The sequence below is a fragment of the Semicossyphus pulcher genome, unplaced genomic scaffold (assembly GCF_022749685.1).
Source record: "Semicossyphus pulcher isolate SPU_LCO1_2020_fin unplaced genomic scaffold, fSemPul1.0.p SCAF_3, whole genome shotgun sequence".
Taxonomy (NCBI): domain Eukaryota; kingdom Metazoa; phylum Chordata; class Actinopteri; order Labriformes; family Labridae; genus Semicossyphus; species Semicossyphus pulcher.
Window position 1 is genome coordinate 25,073,950 of NW_027211704.1, and position 16,535 is coordinate 25,090,484.

The 16,535-nt window shown below is 45.6% G+C and overlaps 1 protein-coding gene across 3 annotated transcripts in view; it reads left to right on the plus strand.

Moving 5' to 3' along the window:
- Positions 1 to 995: 995 nt before the first annotated feature.
- sulf2a (sulfatase 2a) overlaps positions 996 to 16,535 on the plus strand; it is a 33,582-nt gene continuing 18,042 nt past the window's right edge. For all 3 annotated transcript variants that reach the window (XM_069678565.1, XM_069678567.1, XM_069678566.1), the window contains exons 1-2: positions 996 to 1,071; positions 8,086 to 8,154. The gene's annotated coding sequence lies outside the window, so the exon portion shown is untranslated. The remainder of the gene's footprint in view (positions 1,072 to 8,085; positions 8,155 to 16,535) is intronic.

Consider the following 16,535-nt stretch of genomic DNA (forward strand, 5'->3'; position numbering starts at 1 on the left):
GGAAAGATTCAGGACAGGCTTTGTGGGTGCGTTGGTGTGAGTTTGTGGAACCGTCCCCTGTCCTCGGTCCCCTTGTCTCTTTGAGTTAGCAGGATAATCCGTCTTGATAGATCCTGTTTGTTTTGTCATGGAGGAAATTGGTTTTGTGGATTTATGTGAGAGTGTGTGTGTGTGTGTGTGTGTGTGTGTGTGTGTGTGTGTGAACTCACTCATATATATGCATTCTGTGTGCTTGTATTTAAATTGAAATATGCATACTCTCTATCTGCATGCCCATGAACCGTTAGCCAAATCCCCTGCTGCCTGGACCCAGTGAGCAGGCGTGCCCACGCCAGCTCCCCTCGGAGGTGCCAGCCTGATAGATATGGTGTGTGTGCCAGGCTGTGCCTTCCCTCCCCACCCGAGCAGCATTAAGATTGATCCCTCGTTCCCTCCCATTCCTTTTTCTCTCACTCCTCTGTGTGCCTCTGCCTTTATGAGACTGTGAATAGGTGAAGCTCACAAGCTCCAACAGATGGCCGGAGCTGCCCTGTTTCACTGTGTCTATCTCTCTCCCTTTCTTTCTCTCTCTCTCTCTCTCTCTCTGTCTCACACACACAAACACACACACACACAAACACACACTACTCCCTCATGAATGAGAGCCCAGAGAGAAAGAGAGGAAGAGGCAGAGTTAAATGTGACAAGGAATAAGAGAAGAAACAGGAAGCGACACAGGAGGAGAAAGACTAAAGGAAACAGAGAGCCAGTGAGGAAGGTGGAAAAGGAGGGAGCGACAGACAGCAAGAATATGCTAAAAGAAGAGAAAAGACAAGTGAAGAAGAGAAACACTGCTGAAAAAGCGAGTGAGGGTAAAATTGAATTGTAGATTGAGGGAGCCTCTCTCCTCCCTTTTACCCTCCCTCTTTTATTTATCTCATGTGAAACCACGCCTCCCTCCTTTCACTTGTCAGTGCATCTATAACAGTGAGCTGTCTGCACCGGGCTGCGTGGGGGGTGAGACGAGCTCCTCACTAAGCCAGCACAGGGGGACCAGATCTGAACGGACCGGACCGGACTGGATGAGAACAGGTGTGTGGATTTGTTTGTGCGTGTGTTTGTGAAAGCTGACAGAGAGCAGCATGTGTCTCCCTCACTGTGAGATCGCTTGTTCCTCCACAGGACTTGCTTCCAGAGTAGCGTCTCGAGAAGGTACAGTGCTGGAGCTTTGCCCTAGTTTACACTTGAATGCTCCGATCCATTCTGTTTGCCTCTGAGATTTATGCATGGAGTCGCTAACAGCGCTGCTCATCAGGGTGAGAGAGATGAAACCTCTCGTCATCGGATGGACTGGACTCTTCAGAGTATGTAGCTTTGAATGAGGGCAGTGTGAAGAGGAGCTGCTGCTTTTCTAGAGGAACAAGTTGCTGGTTATTTGAGCTGGACGCTGTCGACATGTGATTTATTAATTAGCTTTTTTAAGGGTCCTTCTTTTAAGTCATGTTTATGTTTCTATGTAGTAGTTAGAATAAGATTGTTTTCAGAATATGTGTGGATCTACTTTCCTCAGTTCTTTGGTCTGTCTTGGTGTCTGGTTTGTGATCAGTTTTCTTTGTCTTACTGTTTCACAGTTTATGGTGTTTTAAAAATGACAGAAAATGCGTCTTCTCAGCATTTCTTTGTATTTACACACCCAAATATAATCCTGACTGTTGCTGAGTGTGGGAGGGTTTATATTAGAGCAAAAATAACAACCACAACAGCGAAAATATTGCCTTTTCCCAAGGCAGGACCGTCTAGTATTTCTTTTCTTTTTTTCTTAATGTTTACATTGTGGGGACCTTTTTATAGAAACTGAGGACGTATCAACCACTCAGCGTTCATTCACGAGTCGCCATTTCAAGAGTTGTACCTACTGCCACTCCTATAGAAGCCTGCACGGCTTAAGTCTTTGAGGCTGGTCCCAGTGAATGTACTCACTATCAGTGTTTTGTCAATAGCTTTATGGGTCAAAAGGCTGTGTCATCACCAAGTGGTGGCAGTTAAGAGCTGCGGAGGGGAGGGGGGTGCGGGCAGTGACCTAGAGGCTGAAATATTTATGATGGAGACAGCTGAACGCCCCGTGCTGTTTGTAGCGATACGGGTGGATGGATGAATGAAAGGATGGAGGGAAAGTAAAGAAGCTTCAGAGATCTGTTCTTTTCAGCATTTATTATTTATCACAACGCACTCTGCCATGGAAGCTCTAACCCCCACATCAACTGGCCTCTTTTCTCGCTGAGATGCCAGTGGACTGAAGGAGGATGCTCGTACTGAGTCTACCTGTCAGCCAGTCCCCCGGCATGCTAAGACTGCAGCCGCATGCTACACACTCTGCTCACACACACACACACACACGCACACATGCACGCATCCATGCACCCAGATGAAGACACTTGTGTGTTTTATATTTACTCACAAACTGTACAGCTGTAAATGCATGTTTACACTCCCTGATGCAAAAAGGAAGTGTACACAAAGTAACTGTCACTTATTTGCACTACATCAACATATCATACAATTGGTTCACTCTCACTGCATACATGTGTGCCAGTGCTCATCCAGCACACACAAGCACACACACTAATCACTCCCTTAATCATTTTATTTTAAGTCTTCCCCTAATTCATACTTTTGAACTTCAGTTGTTCACACAATTCTTTCTGAGTCACAAAGCACAACATAAACAGACAAAGACACACACACTATCAGTGGGAGTGACGACCTTGAGACCTGTTGATGTTGTTTGCGGTGGCCGTGCTGTGAATACATAAGAGGCCATGTGGGACTCCCGGCGAAAATGGGGCGCTTGACATGCCGTTTGTAAAAATGAGTTGAAAATGTGCAGGAGGGCTGGCGTTGCAGTTGAAGGGAGACTACGGCATGAATATGTATTGTATGCTAATGCTGCACGCCGAGGCTCTCGACTCGAGCTGTTGATGAAAACAGAGGACATATTCCCCCATCCTCACTTAAGAGGCAGTGCTATCGACAAAGCCATTGTCTACACGGCCACATCCCCGGCCACAGGGGCAGCGTGGTGACAGGTGGCAGATATCTGTGACAGCAGCCAAGGTGACACTGCTTGACTGTGTCTGCGGGGCCGCAGGCGGCCTGGGAAGCGCCAGTATCTGCTCATTTTACCGGCACCTTAGTCTTTTGAGGTTAGACACAGCAAGGTTATAATAGAGTCTTAAAGCTAATGTCCCCCATTAGCTTCATTCAGCCCTCTCGTGGCTACAGCTTCTTCCAGCTGCTGTTTACCATTTGTAACAACACCAGTTTCGATCAATGTGCTGTTACGCCCATTTTTAGTTTGTGGAATCCATCTAAAATGTAATGGAAATATATATTTTCATATGCATATGGATGTTATGTTACTTGCTTTGTTATCTTATTGTGCCAAGTACCGTATTATACTGCTTCACTTTAACTGAAACTTAAAATATTAGGAGCTGTGTTTCAGAGGTGAACATACTGTCATGCCCCTTAAAGCTGCGGTAAAATTCCTGATCATTGAATCTTGCTGCTTGAATAGATGGATGTGATATTAGCTATATCAAAATATATTCACATACATTCAGTGTATGGACACAAATGAATTCACATTTAATTTTTCAGAAAATACAGCTTAAAACTTGGAAACAACTTGTGTTGCATACTTTTCACCCACACACAGGGCTCCTTTAGAATACATTAAAGTAGCCTGACAGTAAGAAGCACTCCTGTGTTCCCTATCGGAGTCCCTGTTCTTCCTTATGTATGAGTTGCTGTTAACAGGTCCTGCGACGAGCCGGCATCAGGAGATCAGTGCGTAAATCTCTGCGCTGCTCCTCGTCTCTGCTCTAATGATGGAGAGGCACCGGGGCTCTTTGACAACGACGCTCAAACACTCCTCTCTCGACAGCAGTAGTCTGCGGCTGATAGGAGCAGATAAGGAGAAGCACGTTGCAGTGTGTTTATAAGCGCATGTGATTCTGCATACATGTTTTTATGTGTCTGTGTTTGTGCCTGAGCTATATCAGCTCAGTATGCACAGGGTGTAAACGTCTGATTCCCAATGTTCATGTGTGGACAACTGTTATGTTAGAGTGCAATCCGATTTCAATCTCGCCCCTCTGTGTTGCTGAGCCTGTGCAGTGGAGGTGCCCTACGGAGAAATGTAATTATATCCTGCTGGCCACAGAGTACAGGCTTCACTGGCCTATCTGTCTCAGGAGAGACAGAGGCTACAGAGGCCCCTTCTCACTTGCAATATCAAACAGCGGAGATACCGTATCTCCAAAATTTGTATTAAATCCTTCCTTCAATCTGCTCCTCTAATCAGCGTTTAGATCCCGGGGTTATCGGTGGCCTTATGCTACAGTTTTGTTACGGTTGTGAATTATTTATGACCGAATTAACTGTGGTTGCTAAGAGCAGTGATTGGGAGATTTTGGAACGCAGCCAAAATCCGGTTTGAAACCATTTTTCTGTCTGATAAGCAAAGTCTCATCACCGTGAGTGTAATTATCTCCACGATTATTTTCATCTACATTTTCACAACCTGAGCACCTCTTATTTGATCTGAGGAGGCTTTATTGATCAATCTGCTGTACAAATCTTACATCTCTTCCATGTTTCTTTTCTTTTATGACCATGTCTCCTCCACCGCTCGCTATTGGCTCCGCTCTCACTGAGGTGTGTGCTGAGATGGTGTCCATTAGTAAGTGAAAACAAACAGACACACCCCACTCTCCTGGATTTGGGCAAACAATCAATGAGAGCACTCACATAACAGCAGTCTAAGTGGCCCATTGATGTTGTGATTAAATGAATACAGGATGCAGTGGTGATACAGAGTAAAACAGATTATTTTCTGTTGTGGAATTCTGTTCATATATAGAAAGATCAAACTAAACCTTGTGCTCTGTTCAGGCTTTTGAAGAAAAGAAACAAGTGAAACGACAGGAGAGAAAAAAACAGAACAAAAAGAAGAGCTATGAAAAATGCAAGACATCATTAAATAATGTCTGACATGTTGAAAATGTGACCCTGTGTTTCTTAGTGCGTCACCATTTCATCATGTTGTACCTATGGTAACTCACCAGTAATGCAGCCAAGCCAGAACACGTCTGTCTCCTTCATTAAAATAGTAAGCAACACTAAATCTCTAATTCTGTGTTGTTCGTCCTTTCTGCGTCCCTGTACAAAGCCAGGTTACAACTTCAGCTCCCCACCCTCACCCCTCCCTCATGCCTCTCCCTCAGGGTGTAGCAGCCATTGTGGTGCCTAATAAGGTTTAAGGAATTACAGATCTCTGAATTAAATTGTTTCACTCCACCAAGGCAGTGGGATTACTGGGTTAAGGATGGTTGCAATGTTGACCTGTTACTGAACTGCTTTTTTCCCCACTGCACCCTCAAGGAGGGCAGATCAAGAGATTGATGTGCCAACTGCTCCACAGACAAAGACAGGCAGATTCCTTGTATCTGTGCATGTACCTGGCAATTAAATGGATATTGAGTCAGAGAGCTTTTTTGGCTGTTAAGTCTGGATTTCTCTCATGTCGACCACTCTCACACACTCCTCCTCCGTCTGTCCTCACAACTTTTCACCGTGTTTGATCTAATTCTAATCTAATGAATCTTTTGATCTTCCTCGCCTGACACCCAGACACATTGCGAGTTTCTACATCCAGAGTAGCTCAATTAGTTCTAATCCTTAAAATCTGGCTGCTGGTGCAGCAATGGATTCTCAGCGATGTACAGAGATTTGAACTGTCTACCTCACGCTTATGTTTAATGAACTGTGGGATTCCTTCACTAACCTTGATCCCCCAGCCACCCGAAAGCTACCTCAACACAAATCCAGATCAATCCCACCACTATTGTGCAGATGTGACTGAGCATCAGGTACCATTTGAGAAGTATCGGACGAAAGTGAGAAATGAGGTGAGAAAGCACCGGAGATGGGCAGCGTGGTGAATGCAACATTGAGATGTTGGCAGGAGCAGGGTATTTATTAGTAGTGGTCCATAGTGGCGGCTAGGTGAACTCTTAATTGGGGAAGAGACAGGCCTGGGGATGTGGGATCAATATGGGCAGAGCCGGGGTTACAGCCCACTGAAATCAATCAGCCTGCAGCCCCAGAAGGAGAGTGTAGCCAATCAAAAAAATAAACACGGTCGGGCTCCCGCTCATTTACCCTTGCAGTCAAACTTCATGAAGATCAACAGACAGACGGCTCGTTCCTGCTCATCTCTGTCAGAACAGGATGGACTGTCCTGATTGTTGATCTTATTGCTGGCATGCTTTGAAATGTCATCACAGTTTTAGTGCAACCCTGCCAGGAACAGGAGATTATTGTAACTAATAAAACATGATTCATTAACTCAGGAGAGCTTTATGGAAAGGAATATCAAATGAACCCCTGGCGTATTTTTACTCCACTGCTAAAAATAGTCACTTTCGCCTCTTCTTCCTCTTCATCTCAGCCTGGGTAATAGCCATCTTTCTGCCCTGTCACTTTTTGATGTATCATCCTCTTATTCACATCAAGGACAAGGCCAGGTGTCGCATTTTCTCTGAGTTGTCACACTGCCTTGTCACCCACAGCCTGTTCCAATCCACTCCCTTCCTCCTCCCCCTCTGCTTATTCATATTAAATCTGTCACTCCTTTATTTTAGCTAGACAAAAGGAAAGTATATCACTTTTACCATTTGCAGCCTGCGGAGTCTGCTGAATGCAGCAGGTTTATGTGGATGTCATCCTCGGCCAAATAAGACGCTGTCAAAATAAATGATAGATCTTCTGTTTTGTATTGTTGTCGCATAACTGAGATTCCTCCTCCTCGATGTGTCCTTGGCTTCAAACATCTTTGTCAGTTTTGTTTTAAGCTATCGAGGAATATGCTTCACGAGGCAACGCAGCCTTGACAGAGGTATCAAACTGTTTTTACTGCTCCAGATGGACAGACAGACAGACGGACAGACAGACAGGCACAGGTGTCCAGCCGCCCCTCTCTTTGATCCCCATGAGTGGACAGCAGCTGGGGTCAGAGACGTGCCTTGGCGGGGGAAACATGTGGGCTTATAAGGTTCTCCAGTTTATTCTGAGCCTTGCTGCCTATACATGAGTGCATGAGTGCATGTGTGTGTGTGGGTTTATCACCACATTGTTGGGTGAAAACTATTTCACTAAAGACTGCGTATGAAATATTAGAGGCTCCATCAGTCGGGAGAGATTAAGGCCAAGTTTTCACAGAGCGGTTATGGAAATGTCAAAGCTGGTTTGCCTTGGCTCTGTTGTTTGTATGCTGGACACTGACACCTGTCCAATCACAACAGGCATCAGACAGCCTCACTCCTGTCAACATGTCTTTGTAGACAGACACAGAACAAGGCCTTATAGCTTGCAAAATCACAACTAGAGGCTGTTGATGATCTTGAGGCCGTGTTAGACGGCTGCTTTATGGAAAGAGCTCAGTGAAAACAGCTATTTTTCTGCACCTCAGCTGCTAGTGTAAGGATTTACTCGTCTGCCTGACTGCAATTGAGCAGTGCTTGCAAAGCATTACAAACAGAAACTAATTATCATCGCAATCACTCAAAAAGTCCTCAAGGGTGTGAAGTAATTATGTTTAAAATAAGAGAATTTTTACTCTATTATATCCAGCACAGGTCTCACTAAAGCACCTCCTGAACTGTTGCCTGTTTCCTCAGGCGTCACAGCAGCAGTCAAATATAGATCCTGTCTGTGTGTGACATGGCCTATAAGGTTGTTTATCTCCATATCCTACAGCTTTTTTGCAGTGTCTTTGTGTGAAACAGATGTGCCACCATCCTCAGGGTGTATGTGAGGGAGCACCAGAGACAGGGAGTGGCATCTGGACCTGGCTCATAGTGTCTGTTAAGGAGGACAGAGACTATAGAGAAGAATGACCCAGAACATGCACACGATTCAAAGACTTAAAAGGATTTTTTTTAAAACGAGCCAGAACGCTACGAGACCGTCTTTTGAGCTCTTAAGTGGAAGCTGCATATGTTCCAAGTACTCATCCACTCTGGACTTTGTGTTTGCTTTCAGAACTTGGCAGTCCGAGGCTGATTTCTGTGGGAGAGGAGGACATCAGAGACAGCCTGTTTAGAGAGGAAGGTAAGACTGCTCTCCTCTTACACCCTGTGAAAGTGAAAACGCCTTCTGCCCTCTCTTTTCTGCATGTGTGGATGCAGGTTTTGTGATGTTGCTACACCGACTGTAGGTGTCTGAATTTCTTTTGCATGTGTTAACACAGAGTTTTGGTTCAGGGCACACACGACTCTGTCTGAATGTTTCATCATAGAAATGTCATGACAGAGCAGCCAATCTATCTATCTTTCCACCTACTACTCCTCCAACAGAGAAGTCAGGTTCTGATTATCGTCCCTGTTACCATGGCTTCTGCAGACCCTTGAGAAAAACAACACGGCGGGCCACAGTTATCGTCAACACTTTATTTACTGCGGGAGATAGATTCATTACCTCCAGAGGCGACTCATGCATCACGCTGCTTCAGTTGGTATCAAAAGCACATCACCTCATTTGATCTGCCTGTCAGTGATTAGCATTTCATTCGGCACCAATAAGAATAAAGAAAGAGGAGGGTTGTTGTTGGCCCCACTGAGATGGAATTGATGATCAAAGAGAGCTGTGGGTGTTGCAGTTGTGCCGCGTCCACAGCAGATGAGCCCTCTGTGGCCGTCAGTCCAGCTAGGTAATAATGAAGAGAAGAGAAAAGAGAGTCGGGGTGGGGTGAGGCTGAGGGAAGTAGTCATGAGAATTAGTAAGCGAGCTACAATGATCAGATCAATGGCTGAAAAAGTGACATCACCCCCTGTGGCTTTAGGCTGTTAACTGGCAAAAAAAAATTGAAATATTTTTGTACAATTACAGTTTAAAAAGGCAAAAAAAATCGGAATGTTTCGGACACATCATCACTGCAGTGTTCCCACCGTCCTGTTGGCTGTTTACCAGTAACATCCTTGTGCTGCTGCTGTGATCAGAGTCATTCTGTGCGAACAGTTGGGTAGCAGCAGCAGAAGCAGCTCTCAGCACATGTGGGCACATTATGTACACAGCTGTGCACAGCTGACTCATTATCACTTGCAAAAACATCAGTACATGTAATCAGCTCTGCTTTTAGATGAACAAACAACACGCTCCAAGCGGCTCCTAATGTAGCCATGAAAGTTTAGTGTTGTGTTTGTGAAAAAACATGAACACAACTTTTCTTTACCGAGTGTTTTTTAGGGAGCTGAACTTTGATATTCCTCCTTGTCTCTGTGAAACCACCAACAGCAGACAGGTGAATGATGTGCCTTTGGTAAGCTATTCTGTTTGAGGACTGATCTCCACTTCAAAACCCCAGCGTGAGGACAGCATTCACCTCCCTCTTTCTTCCTCCTCTTCATGCTGGCAGAGGGGGCCTTCGGCAGTGCAGGATAAAAACCTAAAGTCTTCCAGAGAAACACTTCAAAGCCGCAGTTCATCTGTCGGGTGAAGACCTCATCAATTCAGTTGCTTCTCTTAAACCACTGTCCCTTCCATAGAGCTCTGGTTGTTTATGAACAGAGCTGTGTGATATTTCTCCTCCTCTCTTGGTAACTGGTTGCGTAAGGTGCTTTTGATATCTTGTGTGAGACGAAGGGATATTTTTCTCTTAACACTGGAGGATTAGCCTGTTGTTGGTGGCAATTTCTCCTCAGACTGCTTCCTCACATCCTCCCTGGGGTATGCCGTGCACTTTGTTGGGCTCTCTGAGTGTTTTCCTGACCCTCATTTTCCACTTCAGCAAGATGGGACTGCTAGCTTGCTTCCATGCCCCAGCCTGCCTTCTGCCCAATGATTAAAAGTCAAATATTAAAGTGCTCTGTTGTGAGCTCGGCCTAATTGATTCTTTCCGCCGGGTGCACACAGAATGGGCTGACAGCAGGCGATACCAGGCTTTGTCAACATCGGGCATGCTGCCTGACGCTCAGGACGGCACCCCAATAAAGCCCCCTGTGAGTGTGCCAACCTGCGGCGCCACACACAGAGAGGCCACTCTGCACTTGAGCCAAGCTTTATAGTAACAACACAGAAGCAGCTCATTCTTTTACTGTGTGTCAGCTCCCATCGGCTGGCCGGGAAGTCGGCTTTCTGTTTGTAAGGAAGTGGCTGGCTGTGAAGAAAGTGCGTGTATGTGTGAATGTGTGTGTGCTTTACACTTGAAAAAAAAAATCTCTTCTGCCCACTTGCGTAACCACTCAGCTAACTTAAGCTATCTGGGGCGACGGTGCTGAAAGGAGGTTTCATCTGAATTCCACAAAAGGCTCTTCTTCTCCTCCGATCTTCAGCTCTCCTGCCGTTAAGATAATTGCTTTAATAGCTTTTAATCTCAGCCGTGTTTAACAAGGAGCTTACCAAGCACTGGATGACACCAAGTATGTCATCAGCGTTCACCCTGTAAAAAAGCAGGACATCTGGTGCACATCTTTTGATTGTATTGTTTTACCCTCCCTTAACTACGATGTGGGGATAATTAATTGAATCTCTTCAGCAGTAAAACAGAGTCTGGCTCTCCTCTGTAGACGGCGTATCCCTGTCCCTTTCTCGTCTGCTTACCCCACGGATTTACTGGCCATTTTATGTGTGTCTTGAATGATCTGCACTCCCTATTTATTTTTAATACATTTCTACTTCACGTGTAGGAGAGTGCAACAGCGATGTTGGCACTATACAACGCTCATTAAGCGTAGACATTCATCCACAACGCTTTTCTCATGAATCTGATTGACCTTTTTGGACCGTGTGATCCACGGTAAAAGGTTATCGGCGCCTATTAATCCTCCCCTGGTTGAAAAGCTGGGTATACTTCCTGTCCTGCCTGATGCTTTATGTTCTGTCTGAGCTGATAGGAAGGTGCGATAGGAAGGTTTGAAGGTGTGTGGGGGTGGGATGAGGTCAGAGATTTCGGCGATGGTGCAGTAATTACTCTATTAGTGAAATGGGGCCGCGCACTGCGCTCTGACACAGCACTAATTACAACACAAGGGTGATGAACCTGATCGAGCTGCTGCTAATTCACGTTTTGTAGAAGAGAGAGGAAAAAAACAGAAAGGAACCGACAAAATAGGCGAGCAGGTTGCCATCGGGTACATGTGAAGAACACTTTTAAGAAGAATCACAACATGTACCTTTTCCACCCGTGGAAATCCAAAGCATTCAACACTTGAATTTTTTTACATCACATTTCAGTGTGACTGATCAGCAGCACAGGCGGGGAATGGTCTCCCAGCTGCTTCAGCTGTAAAGGCAGCTGAAAAGTAATCACAATGTCCTCTCCCTTGAGTATTGAGCAGGCTTTCATTTCTACCTCAATCCTGTTACTTCCCTGCTGTATCCCAGGGGGGGTCCAGAGGCTGAGTGGGGGTCATGATCGCAGCCACAGGGGGCCCGACAGCTGGCTGCCTGTCTGACAGGAGTCTTATGGAGGGCTAATAGGAGAGAGTCAAGTCCAAGAGCGCACTGCTGTGACCTTGACATGAGCCTTTGGAGGCAGGTAGAGAGGAGCAGGAGGGTTGGAAAGGTGAAGTACCATTATAGAGGATGGCAGGCACGTTTCTTTTTTAACTTACCTCTGTTGGCCAGGTGGTGACCCAGAGAACATTTCAACATACAGAAGGAAGATTTTGCTTTCTCTCCTGTTTGTGTGTGCGAGTGTGGGTGTGTGCATGTGTCACAAAATTGTTTTAAATATTGTTTTAATTCTTACTTTTATGTTGGTTTTTATTTCAGCCATTTTCTACTGAGAGAAATACTTAAAATGTTTCTGTGTATGTGCTGATAAAGTATTCTGTTTGTTGGGAATAACTATTGACTGAAATGTCTTTTTATTACTGCATGCAGACTAAAACTGAACTGATTTTTATTTTAGAAGTTTCAGTTGTGTCTTTGTAAAATTTACAGCCAATATTATTTTATACTTGATGACTTTGGTGACCAATTGAATCCTGTAACAGCTGTCTACTCCACTACGGCCACCTGAACCTCACGATGCTTTAATGTGGAGGTTTTTGTAATTAAATCATTACTTTTTCCCCTGACTATTTTTGTATCAACTCATTGTAGCTACATTTGAACATGACTGTACACGTGCAATTATGTGCGTGTGTGTGTGTGTGTGATTGTGTGGGGATGAGTGGGCTTCTGTACCTCGTCAGTCAGTGATACAGACCAGAGGGAGGTCATGCCTGCAGGGACAGCCAATGAGCATCATCCACGCTAAAGGGAGAGCTACTACCGCCTGATCAATCTGAGCTCTCATTAAAAGGCTGCCAAGCCCTTTGCAACCTGATACAATATCAATACTGTAGCACCACAGAGAGACCTCCAGAGCTGTTAGGCAAGCCGCTGGCAGCTTAACTGTCATTACCGGGTGGGCAGCATGCCAGAGGCCCCCTTCCTGGGCCACTTAGGCTCCCCCCATGGTCCCAAACACAGGTCAGCGCAGACAGATGGGCTGTCTGGGCAGCTGTCCCGGGGACGAGGCGGAGAGAGATGGATACCGACCTGTAGAAGAGGAGACAGCCTGCGCTCTCTCACAATGAGGACAGATGATGTGGGCTGTGTGTGTTGACTGTGCGCAGTTATACATTGCTGCGGTTTCACCTGAGGCTTGTTTGTTTATTGTGGGTATTTTCAGTGTTCGTTTACAGTGGTTGATCACAGGGACCATCACACATGTTTGTATTTAAACTGAACAAAAGAGTTTGTTAAAAGAAGCACTTCCTGAACTTTGAAGGTGTTACAAATTCAAAAAATAATCCGAATATGGGTTTTGGCACATATCCAAAGATTCCTGCTGGGAAAACCACAAGCACTGAATAGCGCTCTGTGGTAATTTCCGAGTAGAGCAAATGGGGGGAATTTAAGTGGACATACATAGAAAGGCTCTGTAATTCATATCATTGTGTGGAGGTCTCCCCTCTGTGCTCCAGTCTTAACCCCCTGTGTGGTTCTGATAGGGGAGGGAGGGATCAGTGTGTGCGTCTCTAAACCCCCCGTAATCCGCCGACAAAAGGCCCATGAGAAAGCCAGCAAGCAAAGGTGGGGGGGTTAGGACAGAGAATGGGAGGAGTGAAGAAGTAAAGAAGTGGTCCTGGCCTCTCCAGCCCCCAAGGGTGTGCTTAACACCAGAGACGACGGTCCTCACAGCACCCACAGACCCCTCGCAGTCCGAGGGTGAAGCATACCTCTGCAGTGTAGGGCCTCTCTAAGTAGCCTGGAGCCATTGTTTTTCAGCCAGGTGAAAGAATTAGGAGTATATAGAAGTGATCACTTCTGCAGCAGCTGAACTGTAACTTCCAGCAAGTGTATTGATTTATCTGGTTTGTCTGTAATTTATTCAGCAGCCGGGCGACAGTTGTTTACTGAAAGTTGAAACCGATATCGTCAGTTATCATCATTAAGTCAGGGCCATTAGAGGCAGTCCCCCATTGCAGGTGCTAATTTGATGATGGGAGAGAAATGGTGTGTAATTAAAACACAGCAAATGACAGCTTAAAACCAATGAGTCCTCTGGAACAAGATCGAATTTCACCCACATGTGTGCGGCTTATACACCAGAGGCAGACAGCATTGTTTAGGGGGATAATTGTCTTATCCCAAGCAGATAAATATCGCTGTGTGCATCTCTCATCAAGCATTTTCCTTATTTTGCACTTCTTAGCGGATCATATATTCAGGGATGTTTGATTCCTCATTTGTGCAGAAGTAACACAAAGTCATGCAGAAGTCACTTGGCTGCACAGAGGTCTCAGAGAGGTACTTAGGTTGGGGGAACAATTGGCCCCGACTGATTTGTCTGTAATCCATTTAGCTAAGATGTGACACACTGTAGGGGGGCTTTGCCTCTGGTCAATAAGTGCCAATAAGAAACAGCCATCACTCAGCGGGCTGCCCTGTCCACCAGCTTGCTCACTTGTTTCAGCTGTCAACCCCTGCCTCAAAGGAGCTGGCAATTGTGCCGCTCTGTCGGACGCACCACAAATGGCTTTCCCATGCAAACCTCAATAAGACAGGAAAGGCAAGGACACTTGCAGACTGCAAAGCAGGCGCATTTCCCTCAGACATCTGAATAAACCCATCTGAAGTGAAAACAGCCACGTATTTACAAAACACCATTGACAGTTGCTCATTCTCTCAGTCTTAAACCCCTGGAGGTGGAGCTGTGGGGGGTTGAACCCGAGTCAGGGACAATCGGAGCTCTGTTTGTGTTTTCTCTAACACCTCCGTGTTCTCTTTGGGCTCTCTTGGAGCGTACCACAGGCTGTAGAGGAGGAGGGGTAAATGCCTTGACCCTGCTGTGGACCCTGACTGAAGCGCCCCAGAAAACCTGCAGACCACCACGCTAGCCCCACATGCCACTCGGTTGCTGTTGGAAACAGAGCAGGAGCGAAGTGGACGTATGTGGATAAAAGAGAAACCTGGTTGTGAAGAGATGAAGACTGACTTTAGACACTGCAACATCCTCACTGCAGCATGTTTTGATGTTATTTGTTGTGTTGTTGAGATACACGTTCATTATAGGGAATATCTTCACTGAGTTTGTAAAACCTGGAGGAGACAAAAAGGCAGACAGTATGTGTTTGATGCCCTTCTCGTGCAGCCGGGGTGAAACACTTTGAGAAATACGAGGCTGTTGATTTCCTCAGATTCAGAGATAATTAGCCCAACTGTTCTCCCACTTTATGTCCTGTTGGAGAGAGAAGTTTGAAGTCTGATATGCAGAGTGGGGGTGTATTTGTGTGTTGCTTTCCCTGCATGTGCTTGTTTATGTGTGGTGTACATTTATAGTCAAAGAGCAGACACAGGGAGTCTGTCAGAGCTCTTTGTTCTCCAGCAAGAATTCATCATGACTGGGCCTTTTGTCTGAACTGACACCATCATGCAGTCTCTTTCTTTTCCTACCTCTTCCTTCCTCTTTCTTCTTCGCTCCCTAATTTTTCCACCTAACTATTCACCCAGCATCCCATCACTCTCTCCTGTGATGAAACCATTTTAAAGATAATGGGCCCTGTGGATTATAAAGTGGCACAGATGGAGACAGTTTTTTTCCCCTTCGGGTTGGGTGTGGACCAAGCTCTTACTTTGTGAGGAAGTCTTTTAAAGTGTAGCGTGACAACTAGAAGATGACTTCTGAGGACAGTGTGTGTGTGTGTGTGTGTGTGTGTGTGTGTGTTTGCATTTATAATTTATCAGTTTGTTAGTGTGTTACTCTCCTTCCACGCAACTTTCACTTACATACTATTTCATATATTATTTGTAAACTAAATATTAAAATCAGGTCTTAAAGGGGACATATTTTCGATATACAATCATTTTTCTCTCAGGGCATTTTCACATTAGGTATGATTGCTTCGTACCGTACCTGAGTACGGTTGCCTCCCCCACCGGGGGAGAGGAGAGGGGGGCCCAGCTTTCACATTAATAATTTCGTCCCTCACCCGAGCACACTTGCGGTAGGAGTCCGAAGCAGACGGTGGCGGTAATGCACCTCAAAAACAAGGAGAAGAAGAAGAGTATCACAAACTACGTAACATTGCTTATGTTGTCGTTCCAGTGTGGAAAAGTATGTTAATCGCATGATCCCAAGCCCATGCAATTGAGCCGACTTTCACACGATGCCACTATTATTCATATTTTGGAGAAAATCTGAAGAACGACCCTCTCACCTACATTTCTACGGTATCAGCCATGGCCATGCTGTTCAGAGGATGAGGTTGGCGGTGCTGTGCGCATACGTGGATTTCAGAGGAGGCATTACAAAAAGCAGTCCACTTCCGTGGTTTGGTACAGTTAGCTTTCACACCTGATGCGTACCGTACCAAAGTACACATGAACCGTACTCGAGACCACCTTTTCAAGTGGACCCGGGCACGGATCAACGAACTGTGCTCAAGCACGCTACACAGCGTAGCACTAATCAAACGAACTGGACTTTGGGATCAAGTGTGCTCGGATCCCGGCCCGGGTCCCTAATGTGAAAGCCCCTTATTCTATTATTCTATATTCCTTATTCTATATTATGTGTTTTTGAATCACGTGGGTAGAGTTTGTTTCGTTTTGCCTTTAAAGGTTAGACCTTAGCCCCGATTGGCTGACAGTATTTAGATTGGCCGCGTAGCGTGTGCGATCCCACGTGGGGGAGCGGCTGCACTACACTGTCAAAGTTGTAGAAAACATGGCTGCTCTAGGATCGGTTATTCGGTCTTATGTGTACGAGCCAGAAACGCCAGCAGGTATGGGAATGGTACGTGGAAATCTTGACAACGACTTGACTACAAGCTAGTGCAAGAAGGCAGCCTGAGGTGAAGAATGGTGAATGGTTGATTTCAGCGCAAGGTTCTACGTAGAAACCTGCAGCTGTTCTGAAAGTCCCATTTCAGAGGCCACCTTTTTAAAAATGTCATTCTGGAGAACCTTGAATTGCAGTTTTCACTTTTTCACTGTGAACA